Source organism: Phoca vitulina, unplaced genomic scaffold (assembly GCF_004348235.1).
Source record: "Phoca vitulina isolate PV1807 unplaced genomic scaffold, GSC_HSeal_1.0 scaffold1, whole genome shotgun sequence".
NCBI classification, from domain to species: domain Eukaryota; kingdom Metazoa; phylum Chordata; class Mammalia; order Carnivora; family Phocidae; genus Phoca; species Phoca vitulina.
This window is the reverse complement of record NW_022589704.1, coordinates 53,346,393-53,360,629: the sequence shown is the minus strand read 5'-3', so window position 1 is coordinate 53,360,629 and position 14,237 is coordinate 53,346,393. Positions and strand designations below refer to the sequence as shown.

Sequence of the window (14,237 nt, the reverse complement as noted above, 5' to 3'; positions counted from 1 at the left end):
TCTTCTCCACCCCCTATGCAGGAAAATTATAGACAGCTTCAAATCAGAGCCCAAGATCGTCAGATTAATCCTCTTGCTAGAAACCCAGCGAGTGTCACAAGCTGTCTGTGGTATTAAACAGCAGCTGTTGGATTCCCTGTCAAAGAACAGCTGAAAATAACACTGCGGTTTAGGTCAGAGGTCAGATGCAAATACATCAGAGATACTGACTCCAAATCTGCGAGAGCCATTGGAAACTTCTGGGACAAAGCCAGAATGGAGGATAAAGCAATAAACAGAGTCAAACTAGTCCACTCACCGTTTAAACCCTTAACTCATCTCAAAAGCATGTTCAGATTCAAGCCTAATGTTCAGAAGACTGAGTTAGCACCATTGCTTTGTTTTGCTAAGGTTCATGATAATATTCTTGAGTCAAAGAGGGCAAAGTGCTTTCACATATACTTTGGTGTTCAGCAATTATTTTTGTTTCCCAGAATATGTCACGGCTGCTCGGCAGTTATATAGCTACTACCCAGGTCTCTGGTCTCAGCACCTGCCTGCTGGCCAGCAAGAGGGAAACCATGCCTGGATCCCAGTTCCGGGGACCCACAATCTTTATCTGATGCCATGAAGGGAGAGGTTGGAGCAAGCTCAGGAGAGTAGATACCAAGAGATACCAGGATGTAGAAAATATCATAAATGGTTTCATTTCATGGCAGAGATGGAGAACCAACCTGACCTCCTTGCTGAGTTTGCCTCAGTGTCGAAAGCAAGCTCCTTCTGCTTGAGCAAGTAGTTAGTCCAAACAAACCAAAACAGAAAAACCAGTTTTCTGCTAATTGCCCTCAAGAACAAACCAAGAGTTGACAGCTGTGTCACATAATACCCACACCCTAAACTAAAATGCCCAAAGGAGTATTGCTTAAATCATTGTGTACATTGCCAACCGGAACAGCAAACAGTGACCTGCACCCAAAATACACAGTGCATTTTTTACTCCAAGTTAATCTTACTGTTAGAAACTGAGTGTGTGTCTAAAAAAGAAAAAAAAGAAAGAAAGAAAGAAAAAGAAACTCAGTGTGTGTCATAGTGTCATAGTGTCATAGTTGTATATAAACCTTCAAGAGGCAAAGGGACCTCTGTCAGCAGGCTGCAAAGATGATGGCTAGGAAAAAAGTGGTTCTGTCCATAAAGCCCCACTTAGGATGGATGATTGTGCAAAGGGTGTGGAGGGCAGGCTGGAATGTGTGGCACCGCAGGTCCACACCAAGGAAGAGGACAGAAAATATGTTTGAAAGTCTGAGAATACCAAGGTTTAAGGGCAAAGGCAATTAGAAATATTTAAGACTTTGTTAAAAGATTAATCCAGCTCTTCAGCAGCAAAGGTAGGGCCTTCTTGTGTGCAGATGACCTTTCTCTGTTAATTAGATGGAGCAGGGCTGGGGTGTTGTGTAAAGAAACTGTTTTCTACGTTGGGAGACATGGACAATAATGCAAACTGCATACATGAATTTAAGTGATTTCAGACTAATATTTTTGAATTTAAATTCTTGGCTTTGAAACCTTTAAAAGGCTTAAATCACTTTTTTTCTCCCCGTCCCTTGCTGTCTTTTCGACTTTTTAGTCCTTTCCCCTACAGAAGTTTTGTAGGTCAGATTTCTCTATCCACATATAGCTCATTTTGAACTTTGGCCTGTGTTTCTTCATCTAGCATAATGTTTAATTATAAGTTGTACTGTTAACTCTGGGAAACAACTTGGAGAATAGTTAGTATGAAATATATTGTACTAAGAAAATTGGTACACTATAATTAGATGGATTTTTTTAAAAAGCTTTTTGAGATACAGTTTGCTTATACTCCACCTCCCCTACCATCACAAAACAAAACAAAACAAAACAAAAAACCAACCAACCAAACAAACAAAAAACCCCAAAAAACAAAACAAAACAAAAAACCTTACAGGCATTCTCCTATCCTTTGAAGTTTATGGAGGATCTTACAAAGGTTATTATGCCTTCTTTGTTTATCCCTCTGGGAAATGCCTGTTTTTATACCAGCTGAATTTTAGTGAAGTATCTTCCATGGGGATATATCAAAAAGCTATAACTGGATTCTGTAGAGTTGCAAATAGCACTTCTTTTCCCCAATTTTTTTTATTATGTTAAGATACATATAACATGAAATTTACCACCTTAACTATTTTTAAGTGTACAGTTCAAAGATATTACACACATTAATTATGTTGTGCAACCATTACACCCACCTATCTTCATAACTCTTTTAACCTTGTAAAACTGAAAATCTATACCCATTAAACAATAGTTCTCCTATCCCTCCTCCCCCAAACCCCTGGCAACCACCACTCTGCTTTCTGTCTCTATGATTTTGACTATTCTAAGTATTTCATATAAATGGGATCATACAGTATTTATCTTTCTGTGACTGGCTCATTGAACTTAACATAATGTCTTTGAGGTTCATCCATGTTGCAGCACCTGTCAGAATTTCTTTCCTTTTTAAGGTTAACTAATATTCCATTGTGTGTGTGTGTGTGTGTGTGTGTGTGTGTATACACCACATTTTGCATATCCATTCACCCATCTATGGACACTTGTACCGCTTCCATATTTTAGCTATTGTGAATAATGCTGCTATGAACACAGGTGTGCAAATTATCTGAGATCCTGCTTTTAATTCTTTTGTGTATATACCCAGAAATGGAATCACTGTATCATATGGTAATTCTATTTTTAATTTTTTGAGGAAACATCACACTGTTTTTCATGGTGGCAATAGTACATTTTAATAAAGTATAGGTAGCTAGCAGTTTGGAAACTTTATCATGTCTTTTTTTTTTAAGATTTTATTTATCTATTTGAGAGAGAGAGCATGAGTGGGGGGAGGAGCAGAGGGAGAGGGACAAGCAAACTCCCCGCTGAGTGTGCATCCCGAGGCAGGGCTTGATCCCAGGATCCCAAGATCAAGACTTCAAACCAAAATCAAGTCAGACTCTTAACCTACTGAGCCACCCAGGTACCCTCGTGTGATTATTTTTTAGCTCTGTCTATGGGTATGACATTAAAACAACACATTTTCTTTACTGGAGTATATGTGGGATCTGCCCATTTCTTCATAGAGAATCCCAGTTGTTTGTCTTAATCAATACTATCATTAGTTAAACTTTATAAAGACAAATTAGATAGACCTGACATAAAAAAAAAACAAAAACAAAAACAGAATGAGTCTATTTATCCAGGTTAAAAATTCAAGGCAAAACTTTCTCTGCTATTATTATTATTAGCAGTAATAATAATAGCTACCATTTAGTGATAGTTATTACATGCCAAGAACTGGGACAAGTTCTTTATACTCTATTCCATTTAATCCACATATGGGTGGAAGACTTATTTTCCTGACTTTATAAATCACACACACGCAGTGATTTACTGATACCCACCACCTCCTGTCCAAACCTTTCTGCCTGGGCTTCAAAGCTATCTATGGCCTGCCCCTCCTACCTGCTCAGTGACATATACCATTATTACCAGGTCCCAAGGATCATCCTTGGTCTCTACCTTAATTTAGTTGTTCTTTGCAGGAGTATCATCCCCTTCCTCCCTTCATCTATCTGAATTCCTCCCATCATTTAAGACCAAGATGAATTACCAACTCCTTTTAAAAGTTGAAACACCTGCCTATATTCCTTTTCTCTAAAATTTGACTATTGTCAAAATTTAATATGTTTATATTACAAACTTGCTTTGTTTTCTAACTATTTCATTTCCATTAGTATTATTTCTCAACTAGATTTGAAGCTCCATATGGAAAGGAGCCATGTCTTACCATTTGGGGGGATCTTTACAGACCACCTTGTAGGGTTATTGGAGAGATTAAAAGAGTTGCTTACGTAAAGTGCTTAGAAGAGGGCCTGGTATTTACAAGTGCCATAGACAGAACACCATACTAGGCACAGAATCGATGCTTATAAATATTGGCTGACTGATTAAATCACATTATATATAGAAAAAAATACACTTTTAATACAATTCATTCAGTCAGTATCTATTCATGCAACCAATAGTTACTGAGCATTTGCTATACCAGGCACTTACGCATTAGAAACACAGCAGTGAGTGAAACAGAGGTCTCTACCCTTGAAAAGGTAACATTCCAATGAGAAAAGACAGATTATAAGCAATAAAATAAGCAACCAACCTAAAAATACACTATGATTAAAGCTAGGGGAATAACAACCAGTAGTAGTTTAAGTAGATTGAATCACATATTTAGAATTTGCCAGAGAAATCAGGGGATATTTTCAGGGTATTTCTATGGAATACAGAGATTAACAGGAATAATAAACTTGATTATGATCACAAAACAACAACAAAATAAATCACACAATATGGCAAAGGCAATGGGGTAGGAGCATGGGTTCTGAAGTCCCACTGCCTTAGTCTCTCTGTGCCTCAGTTTCCTCATTGCAAATTGGGGATAATGGGAATACCTACATCATATATGTTTTGGGGGAGGATTAAATAAGATAATATTTGTAAAACACTTAAAACAATGGTACATAGGTGGTATTCTGATAGTCATATATTATTGTTTCTGAGATGACAACAATATCTGTTAAGGGATATCCTAAATCTAGTAAGTGCCAAAAATTTTGAAATAAATTTTTAAAATTAAGGTGAATTAAAACACATGCTCAGCAACCCAAATGGATTAAATATATTAGAAAGACATAAAATATGCATTACCAGGGAGGAAATTATTTTACTATAATCAGATGGTAAAAACATTTCAGTGAGTCATCATGTCTGGAATACCATCTTTAACACTGACTTTAGCCAAAATTTTTCCTACATCATTCTTTATATTCTTTAATACTCCTCCTGGTCCTTCTAGTTTATTTTAGATTATTAGCATTCTCACTTAATTTCCATCTATAAGTAAATGGAAATTGTTCTTTCCCCCTAAAACAGCCTCCATTCTAGCCATCAGCTCATTCTTCTAGGCATGTATTCACTTGTTCATTCGTCGAGTATGATTAAATACCTACTAAGTGTCAGACACTATTCTAGGTACCAGGCACACAGCAATACACAAAGTTCATGCACTGATGGAGCTTGCCTTCTGGTGGAGGGGACAACACCAAACAGGAAACAAAAAGCACATATAAAATTATGTCAGAATATAGTAAGTGTTATGAAAAAAAAATAAGGCAAGGTAAGGAGGAGAGAGTGAACAGGGGAAGAGGGATACTATTTTAGAAGGGAATCAGAAAAGGTGTCTCTAAGAGTAGATGAGATTTGGTTACAGACCAGAATTAACTTGAAAAGAGCAAGACAGATATCTCAGGGAAGAACATTCCAGGCATCTGGGGCAGGGCATGCTTATGTTATATTTGAAAAGCATCCAGTAGGTCAGTATAGCTGGAGCTAAGTGAGGCTTGAGAGAAAAGGACTCTGATGGAAGATGAGCGGTAGTGGTGGCAAGTTCCTATAGGACTTTCTAGGTAGGTGCTTCTATATCCTGGTTTGCTTGGGGCAATCATGGTTTACATCTGTTGCCCCAGCATAATTTCTCTTAAGGGTCCTTTCACTCTCAAGAATCCCATTTGGACAATAATTTTGTGGCTACCTTGCTGTTAAGCCAAAGTAAGGACTGGATTTCCTACTGAGTGAGATGGGATATTATTGCAGGTTTCATAGAAGGAATGACATTGTTTGACTTAACATTGTTAAAAAACAAAAACAAAATTTAAAAAACCCCAAAAACAACAACAAAAAACCTCTTCATGGAGAAGAGGCCGTAGGAGTCAAAGTGAAAGCAGGAAGTAGGAGGAACTCCATAGTACCCAACCCGCAAATAATAACACAATGCTCCTTTGGGATGATTCTTTACGGTCATCTAAGTTTCACTTCAGAAGAATAGCATATCCAAAACATCATGCTCCTTTTGACAGTTTATCTATACATGAACTTCCATAGATTTCCTTACAATTAAACAAGTTTAATGACATAAATCCCTAGCTTCTCTGTAAGACCTGGAAGAATAATTATAAACAAGCAACTTCTATATCCAGCAAATGTCCTTTCTACAAATGGTAAGGAAAATAAAACAAAACTCAGGCAAGTCCAAAGAAAACTTGGTCAAAAGATCAAAGGTGACTGTATTATTATTATTATTAAGCATAGTATACCAAAAATGATGTGCAAAATATCAATACTTATGTACATCTTTTCTTGAAAATTCTCTATATAGAGCAATGTATGACCTGGAAAACTGTCCAATATATATGTAGGCTTTAGTTAAAATGAACAGTAAACATGTGGCTATTACTGATTTGGGAAATCCTTTTTTTGAAAAAGAGAGCTGTATATAACATTTCAAGCCAGAAAATGTTAAAAAAAAAATCACTGAAAAGCTTTCATGTGCAATGTTTATTTTTTAAATTTTAAGTCACCAGATTTCCTACGCGTGTTGAGCGGTGTTCTTAGGCCCCCAATGTAGCAGGGTTCTTTCTCTGATCCAATTCCTTTTAACATAATCAAGTGTCCTAAGAGTTACCCTTCAGAACAGTGGGTGGTTATATGAGAAGATAGGAGTCTTAGTCAACTTGATTTTGGAAAATTAGATTTCTTTTGTTTTTCCTAACTATTGCTAAACTCTAGTTGAGGCTGAGAATTTCCAGCCCAGAGTAATCCCCAGGGAGGCCTGAAGAGCAGAAGTCCTTCCAGCTGCTTGAGAAGCCAGCGGTGACACTGAGGGTGAGCTGCCACTTCTCCCAGCAGTAAGAATTTTTGCCAAGGAAGGAAAAATAATATAAAAATAAATAATAATATAAATAATAATATAAAAAAATATTTAAAAAAATAATATAATGTAAAACCCAAGGACATGAAAATCAAATACCCCACACAGGATGGTATTATCCATGGATTTTAGGCAGGAAGTATGTAAAGAGTTAAAAAGAAAAAAAGTTGCTTTTTAAAATATGAGGTTTTAGTAAGAAACATGAAAACATTAAGAAATTAATGTAAATATATATATTACATATATAATAATATACATATGTGTGCATATATGTATATTGTGTACATATGTAAAAGTAGTGTTAACAATGGGCTTTCTCAGTTATATGGGGTGATGTTTCATAATTTGTTGGCATCGGTTAATGACAAATCCAGTTTTAATAAAATTCTACTGTAGATTATTTTTTTTTAAACTTAACTGAGTTTCTAAAAATTTATTGTATGGACTTTAAGATCTGCATCCTCACTCCAAGTGAGAATGCCTCATACCAGTGTTCACACAGAAGTCCCTTGCTATGAGAATCTCCATTTTTGTTAATACATCACTCACCCAAGTCATCGAATCCAACATGAAAGGCAATGATTACTGAGAATGTCCGGAAGGATAAAGAAGTTACTAACACCTGCAGGAAAAAAGATATTCATATACTTCAGCTTTTAGGAAAAACAGGAAACAAGATGAGAGAAACTCACAGAGTGGAAAATGGAAACAAAAGTAGCAGCTCATTTGTGCCACACCCCACACAACTCACACCACCCTAAGCAAACCAGTTTCCTATCACAAATTCCACACTCATAAAGGAAGGACTTCAAAAGCAAAGTCAATTTACTTTATGTAGAGTTTAGATTCTGCTTCTGGCTTGTCCCTGCCTTAAGCTCCTGCTATCAGGATGAGCCCATGGCCTCACCACAAATGTTTGCTGAGCACCTGCTGTGCATAGGCCCTGATGTCCTTAATTAGCACCATCCTCATCAAATTCCTTTAGATTTGTAAAACTTGTAACCATTGAATCTGGCTGGGCCCCTCAGGAACCTGTGGGCCCCTCAGGAACCTTGCACTTCTGTCATAGGAGTTGGAGAACTGAGGCAAAAGATCAGTGGCTTATTCAAGTTTATGAACCAAGTGAGTCTACAGCCCAGCCACTTCCCTCTTAGTCTCTTGCTCCAGTACCACAGAGAGTAAGTTCTTCTATCCTAATGTGAAGTCAAAAATTATCAGATGTTCGCACACTCCCTTCACTCAGCTAGTTCACACAGTTGAGCACTTCCTGGACAGAGCCCTGAGTCAGAACCTTACAGCAAGCACTCTTACAAGTCAACAACGGACATACAAAACTCCATCTCTGTTCCCAGTTTTCTCCATTAGAAAACTAAAGATAAAATATACACATGAAGCACTTTGACAAGAAGGCTTTTATAACATAGAAAATATACCAAGCCTAATGTCTTGGAAATGACAAAATCCCTCTTAAAGAACTTCCCAAATCAGGGGCGCCTAGGTCTATAAGTCAGTTAAGAATCCAACTCTTGATTTTGGCTCAAGTCATGATCTGGGGGTTGTGAGATCAAGCCTAGCAAGCCTGTTTGGGATTCTCTCTCTCCCTCTCACTCTGTCCCTCTCCCCCATCTCTAAAAAAAGAAGAAAAAATAAGAATTTCCCAAATCAATGTGAGCAATCACAATGCAGAATAGTTTTATACATGGATATAAATTAACAGCATCATAATAAAGCTGCTCTGGATTTGTGTCATAGTTCTTCCTACTTTTTTTTTTTGGTTGTTAAAATGAAATTACATTATTAAGGAATTTATACATAGAAGAATGGAAGTCAATTCTTCTAATAACATTCACTATAGGATTGTTTAGTGATTTTATAAGCATTTGTATAAATTATGCATTGATGTTCATTTTTCCTATACTTCAAACATGAAATAAAAACGTCTGCTGGGGGTGCCTGGGTGGCTCAATCAGTTAAGTGTCTGTCTTTGGCTCAGGTCAGGATCCCAAAGTCCTGGGATCGAGTCCCGCACTGGGCTCCCTGCTCAGCCAGGAGCCTGCTTCTTCCCCTACCTGCTGCTCCCCCTACTTGTGCTGTCTCTCTCTTTCTCTCTGTCAAATAAATAAAACTTAAAAAAAAAAAATCATCTGCTGTACAAATGTCTGCTTAAAATCTATTTCATGGGCTTTTAACTTCTCAGATTCCTAATTTCTCCATACTATGCAGAGGTATGTTTAAATATAAATATTCAAAATAAGATATATGGCTTCCTTGGATTTTCATTTTTTCCATGTACTTCACTGGTATTTAAGAAAAAAAATCCATGGAGAAAGCAAATAGCTATATCTAGCATTCATTTTGAAATTTGCTGCTATGTTGAATATTCAATCTATATTTATTTTGTGATTTTATCAGATTACTATTTATATATTATTTTTATAAATACATATATATTTATAGATAATTTATATATTACATATTTTATATCTATTTCACTTATATTTTATATTTATTTATATTAGTTGATATATATTTCAATATACATATATTTAATATATATAAAGTGTAGAGGCATATAGGAACATGTGTAAACATTGAGTGACTCCCTGAATATCTGAATCCACTAATCTTCACCTTTCCACTTTTTCAATTCATATTTTAATGTAATGATTTCCAACTTTCTTTAAGCTACTACACTCTGTGGTTTAATCTGTGAAATTACTAATCCATTACTTCCCCCTTTTTGCCTATGGTATATCATATACTAAACTGTGTTGTAATATTAATTGGTTTTTTAAAGGTGTTTAAAAAAACATTTAAATTCTTGTGGAGATCATTGAAGATACTTTGAGGCATCACAAACTTTAGACTTAGAAATATTAGTATTCCAATTATTTTTCAGCTTTATTGAGATATAATTGACATAGGACATTGTGTAAGTTTAAGCTGTACAATGTGTTGACTGCAGAACAATTACCACTGTAGGATTAGCTAGCATCTCCATCACACATATATAATATATATTATATTAACATTTTAATAAATATATGTATCTTTTAAATATATATATATTTAGAGTGGGAGATTGGGGGTGAGGGGCAGAGGGAGAGGGAGAGAGAGAACCCCAAGTAGTCTCCAAATGCAGAGCCTGAGGCGGGGCTTGATCTCACAACCCTGAGATCATGACCTGAACCAAAATCAAGAATTGGACGCTTAACCAACTGAGCCAACCAGGCACCCCTGCAGTGAGACTATTTAAGATGTACTTCCTTAGCGACTTTCACTTATGTAATACAGTATTAACTATAATTACCATGCTGTGCATTAAATCCTGAGAACTTATCTTCTAATTGGAAGTTGTACTCCAAATTAGTTTGGAAGTTTGACCAACATCTCCCCATTACTCTGATCTCCCAGCCCCTGGTAAACACCATTCTATTCTGTTCCTATGAATTTGGCTTTTTTTAGATTCCACATGTGAAATCATACACTATTTATCTTGCTCTGACTTATTTCACTTAGCATAATGCTCTCGAGGTCCAACCATGTTCTCACAAATGGCAGGATTTCCTTCTTTTTCATGGCTAAATGATATTCCATTGTATTTATATCATTTCTTTATCCATTCTTCCATTGACAGACACTTTGGTTGTTTTCATAGCTTGGCTATTGTGAATAATGCTGCAATAAACATGGGAGTACAGACATCTCTTCAAGATTCTGTTTTCATTTCCTTTGGATATATACCCAGAAGTGGGATTGCTGGATCATATGGTGGCTCTATTTTTAATTTTTAAAGAAACCTCCATAGTGGCTGCACTGATTTGCATTCCCACCAACAGTGCACAAGGATTCTCTTTTCTCAACATCCTTGCCAACTCTTGTTATCTATTGTCTTTTTGATGACAGCCATTCTAATAGTTGTGAGGTGATATCCCATTGTTTTGATTTGCATTTCTCTTACAATTAGTAGTGGTGAACATCTCTTCATGTACCTATTATCTATCTGTATGCCTTCTTTGGAAAAAATGTCTATTCAGTTCCTCTACCTATTTTTTAAGTGGATTATTTTTTTGCTATTGAAATAGTTGTATGATTGTGCGTTGTTTTTAGTTTGTTTGTTTTGGCTATATACTTTGAATATTAACCACTTTTCAGATAGATATATGCTTTACTAATATTTTCTCCCATTCTGTATGTTGTCTTTTCATTTTGTTGATTGTTTGTTGTTGTTGTTGTTGTTTTGCTGTGCAGAAGCTTTTTAAAAGTTTGATGTAGTCCCACACTACATAAAAAACTAATGATGTAATGTATGGTGATAAACATAAAAAAAAAACACAAAAAAATAAAAATAAAAAAATAAAAGTTTGATGTAGTCCCACTTATTTATTTTTTCTTTCGTTGCTTGTGCTTTTGCTGTCATATCCAAAAATCATTGCTAAGACCAATGTCAAGGAGATTTTTCCCTATGCTTTCTTCTAGGAGTTTTATGGTTTCAGGTCTTATGTTTAAGTCTACAGTCAACTATGAGTTAATTTTTGTGCGTGGTGTAAGATAAGGTCCAATTTCATTTTTCTGCATGTGGTTATCCAGTTTTCCCAACACCATTTATTGAAAAGACTGTTTTTTCCCTGTTGAGTCTTTTTAGCTTCCTTGTTAAGTATTAGTTGACCACGTAGATGGTGGTTTACTTCTGGGTCTCAAATCTGTTCCATTGGTCTATGTGTCTTATGATAGTGCCATACTGTTTTAATTACTATAGCTTTGTATGATAATTTGAAATCAGGAAGTGTGATGCTTTCTTTCCTCAGGATTGTTTTGGCTATTTGGGGTTTTTGGGGTTATATGAATTTTAAGATTTTGTCTTTTTGTGAAAAATGCTATTGGAATTTTGATAGGGATTGTATTACATCTATAGATGACTTTGGGTAGTATGAACATTTTAACAATATTCTTCCAATCCATAAATATGGGATATCCTTCTACTTGTTTGTGTCTTCTTCAATGTCTTTCATCAAAGTCTTGTAGTTTTGAGAGTATAGATCTTTCACTTCCTTGGTTAAAATTGTTCCTGTTTTATTGTTTTTGATGCTATTATGAATGGAATTTTCTTTTTTAGATATTTTGTTGTTAGTGTTTAGAAACACAACTGATTTCTGTATGTTGAGTTTATATACTGCAACTTTACTGAATTCATTGATTAGTTCTTTTTTTTTAAGATTTTATTTATTTTTGAGAGAGAGAGAGCACAAGTGGGGGCGGTAGGGGCAGAGGGAGAAGCAGACTCCCTGCTAAGAAGGGAGCCTGATGCAGGCCTCGATCCCAGGACCATGGGATCATGACCTGAGCCAAAGGCAGACGCTCAACAGTCTGAGCCACCGAGGCACCCTCATTGATTAGTTCGAACAGGTTTTTTTTTGGTAGTCTTTAGGGGTTTCTTTTTTATATATATAAGATCATATCATCTACAAAGATAATTTTACTTCTTTCTTTCCGATTTGGATACCTTTTATTTCTTTATCTTGACTCAATGCTCTAGTACTATGTTGAATGAGAGTGGTGAGAGTGGGAACTTTTGTTTTGTTTCTGATATTAAAGGAAAAGTTTTCAACCCTTCACTGTTGCATATGTTGTTAGCTGTGGGTTTGCCATATATGGCCTTTATTATATTGAGGTATTTTCCTTCTATACCCAATTAGTTGAGAGTTTTTATCATGAAAGGATGTTGTATTTTTCCAAATGCCTTTTCTGCATCTACTGAGATGATCATATCATTTTTATCTTTCATTCTAGTAAAGCAATGTATCACATGTATTGATTTGATATGTTGAACCATCCTTGATTCCCAAGAGATAAATCTCACTTGATCACGATATATGATCCTTCTAATGTGCTATTGAATTCAGTTTGCTAATATTCTGCTAAGAATTTTTGCATCGGTATTCATTGGGAATATTGGCCTATAGTCTTATAATCTTATATATCTGTCTGGGGTATTAGAGTGATGCTAGCCTCGTAGAATGAGTTTGAAACTATTCCCTCACCCTCGACATTTGGAAGAGTTTAAAAAGCATTGGTGTTAATTCTTCCTTAAAAGTTTGGTAGAATTTACCAGTGAAGCCATTTCCTCCTAGAATTTTCCTTGTGTGAGGTTTGATTACTGATTCAATCTGTTTACTTGTTATTGACTGTTCAGATTTTTTATTTCTTCATGATTCAGTCTTGGCACATTCTATTTCCAGAAATTTATCCATTTCTTCTAGATTATCCAGTTTGTTGGTATATAATTGCTCAGAGTAGTCTCTATGATCTTTTGTATATCTGTGGTATCAGTAGTAATGTCTCTTCTTTCACTTGATTTTGAGTCTTCTTTTTTCCTTAATCTAGCCAAAGATTTGTCAGTTTTGTATCTTTTTTTATTTTTTTAAATATATTTTTTTAAGATTTTATTTATTTATCAGAGAGAGAGAGAGAGAGACAGAGGCAGGCAGAGCGAGAAGCAGGCTCCTTGCTGAGCAAGGAGCCCGATGTGGGACTCGATCCCGGGACCCTGGGATCATGACCTGAGCCGAAGGCAGAGGCTTAACCGACTGAGCCACCCAGGCGTCCCTGTTTATCTTTTTTTAAAAAGAGCTCTTAGTTTTGTTGATCTTTTCTATCGTTTTCTGGCCTCTATTTATTTCTGTTCTGATCTTTGCTATTTTCTTCTTTCTCTTAACTTTGGGTTTAGTTTGTTCTTTTTTTAGTTCCTTAAGATATAAAACTAGGTTGTTCAAGATCTGAGATCTTTCCTTTCTCTTAATCTGGGCATTTATTGCTATAAATGTCCTCTTAGAACTGCTTTTGCAGCATTCTATAGATTTTGATATGTTGTGTTTCCATTTTCATTTGTTTCAGGATATTTTTTTCATTTCCCTTTTGATTTCTTCTTGACTCATTGGTTGTTCAGGAGATTCTTCTCTTTACTTTTAAAATCACTTTTGTCTACCTTGGTTGATAGGTACATGGACAGAATGGGAGGGTGATTTGGCCATATCGTCAGTAACCAATGGATCGTGGGTGGATTTGGCTGAGGGTCCAAGCAGGCCAGGTCAAACAGGTAGTAGAACATGTAAACAAATAATATGGCTAAACAGAAAATCTGAGTTACTACTGCTATGTGATACCCCCCCCCCCCATAATTGGCATCCACAGACTCGTTAGGCTTGAGGACATCTGGGTTGTGTAATATTTGGTTAGTTTTCTTAATTTTCTTCTTCACGGCTGTCAGGAGGCTTGGATAAGTAATGTGGCTGAAGCAAAGGTACATTTCCATCAAACCCAAGGATAAATTCAAATTCATTTCTTCAAAAACAAAACCTTGAGACCAAGAAACTGAAAGGAAGCTCTTTGGTTTAGAATGTATGCTCCAGGATAAAGAGAAGTATGCATTTTATTT

The 14,237-nt window shown here is 35.9% G+C and overlaps 1 protein-coding gene across 2 annotated transcripts in view; it reads right to left on the bottom strand.

Moving 5' to 3' along the window:
- The window catches only part of CCDC141 (coiled-coil domain containing 141), a 219,990-nt gene extending 212,568 nt beyond the window's left edge, over window positions 1–7,422 (bottom strand). For both annotated transcript variants that reach the window (XM_032407144.1, XM_032407134.1), the window contains exon 1: window positions 7,352–7,422. The gene's annotated coding sequence lies outside the window, so the exon portion shown is untranslated. The remainder of the gene's footprint in view (window positions 1–7,351) is intronic.
- Window positions 7,423–14,237: the final 6,815 nt, after the last annotated feature.